General features: G+C 40.1%; 1 long non-coding RNA gene across 1 annotated transcript; it reads right to left on the bottom strand.

The window, feature by feature from the left end:
- Positions 1–3,358: 3,358 nt before the first annotated feature.
- LOC311222720 lies at positions 3,359–4,941 on the bottom strand. Its single transcript, XR_014619377.1, has 3 exons — positions 4,804–4,941; positions 4,404–4,498; positions 3,359–3,555 (listed from the first exon to the last, which is right to left on the bottom strand). It is a non-coding gene; the product is annotated as an uncharacterized lncRNA (long non-coding RNA).
- Between the last annotated feature and the right edge of the window lie 4,008 nt (positions 4,942–8,949).

Here is an 8,949-nt window from a genome sequence, read left to right as displayed (position 1 = left end):
CAAGGATATATCCATGATATTAGGATTTCGGACGGAGAAGGAGATGACAACGTCAAAGTTGATGCCAAGTGTTGGCGGTCTATGCGGAAGACACAAACGCCTCACAAACTCCACATTGTAATTCGTCAGGATACAATTGTGGAGTCCTACTGCACATGTAAAGCAGGGTGAGTATGTTAGTGGTCCCTTATTATAAAATTGTTAGAGTGAATGAAGATTTAAGCCTAGTATCTGCTAACTGCTAGCTACAATGGGCTAATCATCTAACGTTATGCTAATCACACAAATGTCACGGTATGTAGGTGACAAATAAACCTTTGAATTTGAACTACTGTAATTAGCTAGCTTACCTTTAGTGTTGGCGCAGCTGTATATTGATGTGTGGAGTAGCTATCAACCATTAATTGTTGCATGTGTATTTTCAGGATAAATGGACACTGTTCCCATGTCGTTGGCATTGTCAAGTCTCTTCAAGGATTCAAATGGCACAACTTTACCCACATACCAGAACAACAAAGTTGCACCAGCATACCACAGCAATGGCATGTCCCCAGAGGTGATAAAATACAGCCAGTACCTATTAACCATGCCGTGGTTGCAAAACCCTCTGAGAAGAGAAAGAGACGGCCAGTGGTGTGCCATGTTGACACTTCTTACAGGTAAAGTGGTAGTAATACACCCAACAGATATAATAAAGTGAACAAAGTCCATGAGTTACAATATCAAAAATGAATTTTATTAGTAATACTCTTTATAAGTTGATGTACATATAAAATTAGCTCATGAGACATCAATGTCAATGAAGAGAACACAATCTTAGAAGAATTCAGGATTCAGAAAATAGCATAGCACTGAAACCAGTGGCGGCTCACCACTAGGGGCGCTCGGGCGCCGCCCCCCCCTCAGTCCCTACCCTGGTTATATGACAGAACAAGAAAAATAAGTTTTTAGTTTTATAGCCCTATAAATAATATAAACATGTTTAAAATTTATAATATTTACTCATTTTAAGTATGTTTGTGTTTCCAATGCACAATATAACGTTATTATCGCAATTAAAAAACACTCGTTTTCCAAAGCAGGAAGTGACATCACGTTTTTTTTATTTTTTCGTATTTCTCGGCCCGGGCTATACGCGATAGCGCTCTGAGTGCGCGTCACAGTTTGATCGCTGTCTCCGTCACGTCACAGCCAATCAGTGCATACGGCGTTGTGCGTTGAAATATGACTATTATGTTGGAATCCGAGCGCGATTTGAAGCGGTCTAGGCAGCAGCGTGAACTTCCGTGAAGAATTTCCATAGCCGCATTTCGCGGAGACGCTCTCTGATTGGCCGACGCCAGTATTTTTTTCCATGGCAGAATTTCACAGAGACGATCTCTGATTGGCCGAATCCAATTTCTAATGTTCCAATTCTAGCTTCTAGCTTGGTTCCTAGGTTGGTCTAGGGGTTGTTTGTCTTAGAGTGTGCCGTCGTGACTGCAAGTTCTTTAGACTGTTAAGCTTAGGCACTCTTTCAAAGTTGGTTAAAGGATAACTCCACTTTTTTTTTAAATTAGCTTATTTAACATCTTCCCTGGAGTTAGACAAGAAGATGCATACCTTTTTTGTCTCTGTGCGTGCATTTTAGCTTTGGGAATAGACGCTCCGTTAGCATAGCTTAGCTTCATCACTGGAAGTGGGGGAGGACAGTAGCCTTACAGTGTATTGCAAGGTCTGACATTGACCAAACTTGATATGCATGACCTTGGTGGGCTCTAGGTCAACTCCTGAAAAGGGGGTCAATGTCAGACCTTGCAATCAAAAGTTAGGGGCGCACTGAAATTATGGCAAGGGTTATTAGCCCCCTAACTTTTGATTGCAGAATGGGTACAATACAGTACGGCTCAATACACACAATTGTTAAGGGGATGCAGACCAGAGAAAGACGTTTGTCTTGTTTACATCAGGGTCCCAGATTTTCGATTCATATCGATAGTTTAATAGCTAGCCTTGGCTCGTTTAACAATATGCAAAATATGTGTACAGCCCTGTACTCATACTGAAGTTATTCTTGGTATATAATAGGTCTGATTGTGTAACGAATCGATTCCACGTCGCGCTGTGTGTGAGAGAGAGAAGGAGAGAGGGAGAGATCTGCCTGTGTTTGGAGACGGGCGAGTTTTGTTTCTAACTTTTCTATTTATATTGTGTTTCAAGTTGTGAATTAGAGTCTAGACTATACTTTATTTGACTGGTTGTGTGTTGTTGTAGTAACAGCTGAGCGACTCGTTCATGAGAGCCGATTCATTGCCGTGAGCGTGAGTCGAATCGCTCACGTCTTGCCATGAGTCTTGCGTGGTACAGTACTGTACTGTACATGTAAAATATTTGGTATAGCGCCCCTAGTGGCGAAGTACCCACCGGCCGCCACTGACTGAAACTGCCCTCACCAAAATAATCAGTGACCTCAGACTAAACTCTGATGAGAATAAGGTCTCCATCCTTATAGTGGTATTCATAAAAAAAAGAATTGGAACGAAATATTACAAATTAAGTTTTTTATGACCTTGAACGTGATGCAATCTTTTCATGCACTGATGTGCCAACTCTGTCAGTTACCTAATAAGGCAGAAGGGTTAAAACATATATCAGAGGGAGGAAATTCTATGTTAAACTAGGAGGCCACATGTCTGAGATATATGACAACAACTATGGAGTTGCACAAGGGAGTTGCTTAGGTCCTTTACATGTTACTGCTGGGTGATATCATCAGAGGACATAATGTAGGTTTTCTATCTATAATTCTAATTATCGGCCCCAAAACAAAAAAATAAACGTTAATAAAGAACCTGGGAGGACTAACCCCTTGGATCAAATCTGAGGTCACAAGTCTCTGGGTTATCATAGATTCAGAACTGAACTTCAATTTTCATATTAACAAAGTGACCAAAACATCGTTCTTCCATCTCAGAAATATAGCAAAAGTATGACCAAGTTATTATTAATATATGCAATACATTTAATACAATATTTTAAATTCCTTTCTAAAGTTTTCAGGCATGTTTTCAATAATAATGTCTCTATGAGGCCATATGCTAATTTGTCCAAATTTAAAATACATAAGTTCTATGCATGTATTAAAAACAAGTCCTGCAGACTGCATGGATACTCCAAATCTTTGAGACAAATCTTGAAGTCCAAAGTTGTGTCTTAACCTACACAATGTCAAGAATAGGCCATTGGATTTTCCTAGTGACCTCATGTCTTTACGGCCCTTTGCATAAGGTGCATCACAGCCAGCAGGCACAAGAAAATCTAACAATAACATGAATCTAACATATGTGATCCCAGTGTAGTACTTTAAAAGCCCTTTGATCTTTGTTTCTTTTTGGACAACACTTTGTACAGTACAGAATGTCTTTTTCTGAGCATCCTGTTCGAGAGACTGTATTATCTGTTCCTTTTCAAGAAGCTGCCCTCTCAACCAGGTTATCGTCCTCTCCTTCTTCTCCAGCTCTGACTTCAATCTTGCACCTTCCACAGCAGTGCCCAATACTTCTAAAGGGCAAACCCCTGGAAACAGAAATATTACAATTATTGTTAGGGAGTTTCCACATATACATGACATCACAATAATAACATTTTGCTTTTATTCTACAGACAAGAAATCTCAAGAAGAAAACAGACCCGGTTCCACACCAGAGGTGTGGAAATGTATCTGTGCACCAGCCATCTCCAGTGAAGCTTCCAGCGATCTACAAAGATCTGAATACTGCAGACACAAACCTGGTAGCACTGGAAGAACGCACTCGGGCCCAGGCTCTCTCAAATGACTGGTTTGAAGAGCGGAGGTCACGACTGACTGCTTCAAACTTTGCGAAAGCGGTAAACAGAAAATCTCTGGAGAGTGTTTTCCGGTTGACATCCATTTGTGCCCCGGCTTTGGAGTATGGGAAAAGGAATGAGGCAAAGGCGAAGGCCAAATATCTGGAGGTTTATCCCGCCAGACATTTTCACGAGTGTGGTCTTGTTGTCAATTCAGAGTTCGATTTTTTAGGAGCCACACCTGACGGGAAGTTGTGCGACAATGGCGAGAGTGGGATAGTCGAAGTGAAATGTCCTTATAAGGCAAGAAACTGTTTGATATTGGAGGCTTGCGACAACTTCCCAGATTTCTGTTTACACAAAGATGAGGGGGGCAGTATTTCATTGAAGAAGACGCACGACTATTATGTGCAAATACAAGGACAACTTATGGTGACAGGCTGCCAATTCTGTGAATTCATAGTTTTTACGCAGAAAGATATCTTTGTGGAAAGAATATTCCCAGACATACCATTTATGGAAAGATTACTGCACAGACTTACTGCATTTTTTAAAGATCATGCTTCTCAGTTCCTAAAAGAAAGGTAGACCCTTACATTCTCCTTCAGTCTGAGTAGCTGTGCACGTCTGTGTAGCTGTATAACTGAGCTCCGATTGGTGGTTGATGACATCCAGAGAGGGATTGATGTTCCTGTGAAGTATCAAAATCATAATCAAATAAATGCACTTTAATTAATAAATCCATGTTGTTCATTAATCATAACATTTGGTCTCAGTATTATTTATGTATTGTTTGATTGTAACAAGAACTTGCAGTATCTTTGGTTCACAAATTAATACTAGATATGAGCATTTATAACAAATTATTAAATGACATCTGATTCACACATGCAAATGGTGTTTTTAGTTAGTGATTCACATCTTCACTAACACATCACAATATTCAGACAATACCGCCTATAAGGACTTTGACAATACCCAGTCTTCAGGACTTACAAGTTAGTATTTTCCTGCAGTAGTTCTTTTTTAGATGGGGGTTGTCAGGATCAAGCAGGCGTCTTTTCTTTGGCAACGGACGCACCGACTTACATGTGGTCCCATCAGCTTTTATAGGGTCTGGATATTGCACAGTAGGTCCATCCCCGCCAACAAAATGCTATAAGGTGAGATAGGCATGACAGAGAAGAGAAAGTGGATCACAGATATTGTAAGGCATTCAGGTTACTCATGCTAGCTGATTGAAAACTGTATTAACAGATTGCAGAATGGGTACAATACAGTACAGCTCAATACACACAATAGTTAAGGGGATGCAGACCAGAGAAAGACTTTAGTCTTGTTTACATCAGGGTCCCCCATTTTCAATTCATAATGACATTTATGTGTTATGACATACACAACAGATATATAGCATGACATTTATGACATACAGATACAGTACTGTTACATTTGTGACATCCAAGATATGCAAATATACAGTACTGTTAAAAAGATATCCTAACAGGAAATATATACATACGAGGGGGAGGAAACTGTACATTAGGAGGGGGGGTTTGGACATTTACAGTACACTAACATTTAGCTAACGTTAGTTCGGTTGTTAGAATCAACTGGACAACTTCCAATTCATAATTTTCAAGGGTGTTGACTAAGTAGCTGTAGCTATATGTAGTTTTCCTTCAGCTCATGAACTGATCGGAATGTTTTCGGAGACTCTTTTTGGCGACGTTAGGTTAAACCATGCGTTAGCATTAGCTATGAATAGCTGGCTACCTAACGATCGGCTAGCCATCTATCTATCTATCTATCTATCTATATACAGTATATATAAGATAACAAGTGATGACTTCTGTTTAACTCAAATGTTGAAGCATATATTACTGAAGCATATTTTTCGGGCTTACCGTTGAGCATACAGCCTTGTTCTTGTTGATCTTGTCCACATTCAGCTGCGTATGGGGCCGTCCACAAGCCTTAATCCACTTTAAACATTTTTCCAACTGTGTTTTAGGCTTTGGAAAATTTATAAAACGCGCTCCCTTTAGTCTTTCTGGATATCTCTGGTCATTATTGCACGTTCCCCAAGCACATCTAAGAACCATTTTCTCGACAACAACAATGCAGGACTGGCTGGCTATCTGTGAGACATCATGGCGGCTCTATTTCAAGGGGCGCGGCCTTAAGAAATCGGGCAATCTTATTGGTTATTATTCTCTGTGTGATTGACAGCGGGGAAAGGTCTATTGTATGTATTGAGCTGTACTGTACTGTACCCATTCTGCAATCTGTTAATAAACTTTTCAATCAATCAATCAAAACCCGAACAAAATGTCACGTGAATGAGTTGAACGAACGTCTTGACTGGAGGCGGAGTGAAAGAGTAACGTTAGAACTAAAATGGCTGCTCGGCGATAGTAGTGAGACGCTGCCCTCTAGTGACCGGCGATAAACTCTTCAACTACTACCTCAGCGAGTAGGGGGTATCTGCAGCGCCGCAGAGCCAGTCTGGACGGGTATAAATGGTCTGGAGAAGTATAAGTGGTCTGGACAAGTAGTTGCGAATGGGGGGGGGGGGGGGGGGGGGGCCGGAGGGCGGGGGGGGGGGCGGGAGGGCGGGGCGGGGCGCAATGTGTATGCGCATGCGTGTGGACTAGAGCACGTGAGAGTATAAAGAGTCCATTTTTTTCGAACTCTTTCTCACATCACAACAAGAAGAAGAAGACGAACTCTTTCACAGTGTGGTGTGCGCGCACTGCGCGGGCAGAACAAGATGTCTTTCAGTAAAAATGTAAGTACCTATTTCGCTATTTTGGACATTAGGTTTGCTTATCAAGGCCACCACAGACCACCTGTGCAATTGAATTTAATTAGCTAACTGGCTCTCTCTCTCTCTCTGCTCTCTCTGCTATCTTTACTAAATATAAACGTGCAAGTACATGGTGTAGTAGGACTGCTATCTTTACTAAATATAAACTTGCAAGTGCATGGTGTGTATAGGACTGCTATCTTTACTAAATATAAACTTGCAAGTGCATGGTGTGTATAGGACTGCTATCTTTACTAAATATGTAAAAATGTAAGTACCTATTTCGCTATTTTGGACATTAGGTTTGCTTATCAAGGCCACCACAGACCACCTGTGCAATTGAATTTAATTAGCTAACTGGCTCTCTCTTTCTCTCTCTGCTCTCTCTGCTATCTTTACTAAATATAAACGTGCAAGTACATGGTGTAGTAGGACTGCTATCTTTACTAAATATAAACTTGCAAGTGCATGGTGTGTATAGGACTGCTATCTTTACTAAATATGTAAAAATGTAAGTACCTATTTCGCTATTTTGGACATTAGGTTTGCTTATCAAGGCCACCACAGACCACCTGTGCAATTGAATTTAATTAGCTAACTGGCTCTCTCTTTCTCTCTCTGCTCTCTCTGCTATCTTTACTAAATATAAACGTGCAAGTACATGGTGTAGTAGGACTGCTATCTTTACTAAATATAAACTTGTAAGTGCATGGTGTGTATAGGACTGCTATCTTTACTAAATATGTAAAAATGTAAGTACCTATTTCGCTATTTTGGACATTAGGTTTGCTTATCAAGGCCACCACAGACCACCTGTGCAATTGAATTTAATTAGCTAACTGGCTCTCTCTTTCTCTCTCTGCTCTCTCTGCTATCTTTACTAAATATAAACGTGCAAGTACATGGTGTAGTAGGACTGCTATCTTTACTAAATATAAACGTGCAAGTACATGGTGTAGTAGGACTGCTATCTTTACTAAATATAAACTTGCAAGTGCATGGTGTGTATAGGACTGCTATCTTTACTAAATATGTAAAAATGTAAGTACCTATTTCGCTATTTTGGACATTAGGTTTGCTTATCAAGGCCACCACAGACCACCTGTGCAATTGAATTTAATTAGCTAACTGGCTCTCTCTTTCTCTCTCTGCTATCTTTACTAAATATAAACGTGCAAGTACATGGTGTAGTAGGACTGCTATCTTTACTAAATATAAACTTGCAAGTGCATGGTGTGTATAGGACTGCTATATTTACTAAATATGTAAAAATGTAAGTACCTATTTCGCTATTTTGGACATTAGGTTTGCTTATCAAGGCCACCACAGACCACCTGTGCAATTGAATTTAATTAGCTAACTGGCTCTCTCTTTCTCTCTCTGCTCTCTCTGCTATCTTTACTAAATATAAACGTGCAAGTACATGGTGTAGTAGGACTGCTATCTTTACTAAATATAAACGTGCAAGTACATGGTGTAGTAGGACTGCTATCTTTACTAAATATAAACTTGCAAGTGCATGGTGTGTATAGGACTGCTATCTTTACTAAATATGTAAAAATGTAAGTACCTATTTAGCTATTTTGGACATTAGGTTTGCTTATCAAGGCCACCACAGACCACCTGTGCAATTGAATTTAATTAGCTAACTGGCTCTCTCTTTCTCTCTCTGCTCTCTCTGCTATCTTTACTAAATATAAACGTGCAAGTACATGGTGTAGTAGGACTGCTATCTTTACTAAATATAAACTTGCAAGTGCATGGTGTGTATAGGACTGCTATATTTACTAAATATGTAAAAATGTAAGTACCTATTTCGCTATTTTGGACATTAGGTTTGCTTATCAAGGCCACCACAGACCACCTGTGCAATTGAATTTAATTAGCTAACTGGCTCTCTCTTTCTCTCTCTGCTCTCTCTGCTATCTTTACTAAATATAAACGTGCAAGTACATGGTGTAGTAGGACTGCTATCTTTACTAAATATAAACTTGTAAGTGCATGGTGTGTATAGGACTGCTATCTTTACTAAATATGTAAAAATGTAAGTACCTATTTCGCTATTTTGGACATTAGGTTTGCTTATCAAGGCCACCACAGACCACCTGTGCAATTGATTTAATTAGCTAACTGGCTCTCTCTGCTCTCTCTGCTATCTTTACTAAATATAAACGTGCATCCTGGACGATTCTCTCTCCTTGCTTTTCTGTACTCTCAGGCCATCGTAAGTGGCAGAGAACCGTCAAACTGGTTGCAGAAGTACATCCAGATGTCACCAAGCAAGAAGCGGTCATGGTCAACGTGTGCCCCAGTCTATTTTCAGGACGACGGGCATC

The sequence above is a fragment of the Notolepis coatsorum genome (genome assembly GCF_963971535.1).
Source record: "Notolepis coatsorum genome assembly, chromosome: 2".
NCBI lineage: Eukaryota > Metazoa > Chordata > Actinopteri > Aulopiformes > Paralepididae > Notolepis > Notolepis coatsorum.
Note: the sequence above shows the minus strand (reverse complement) of the source record. Positions and strands in the feature narration are given on the sequence as shown.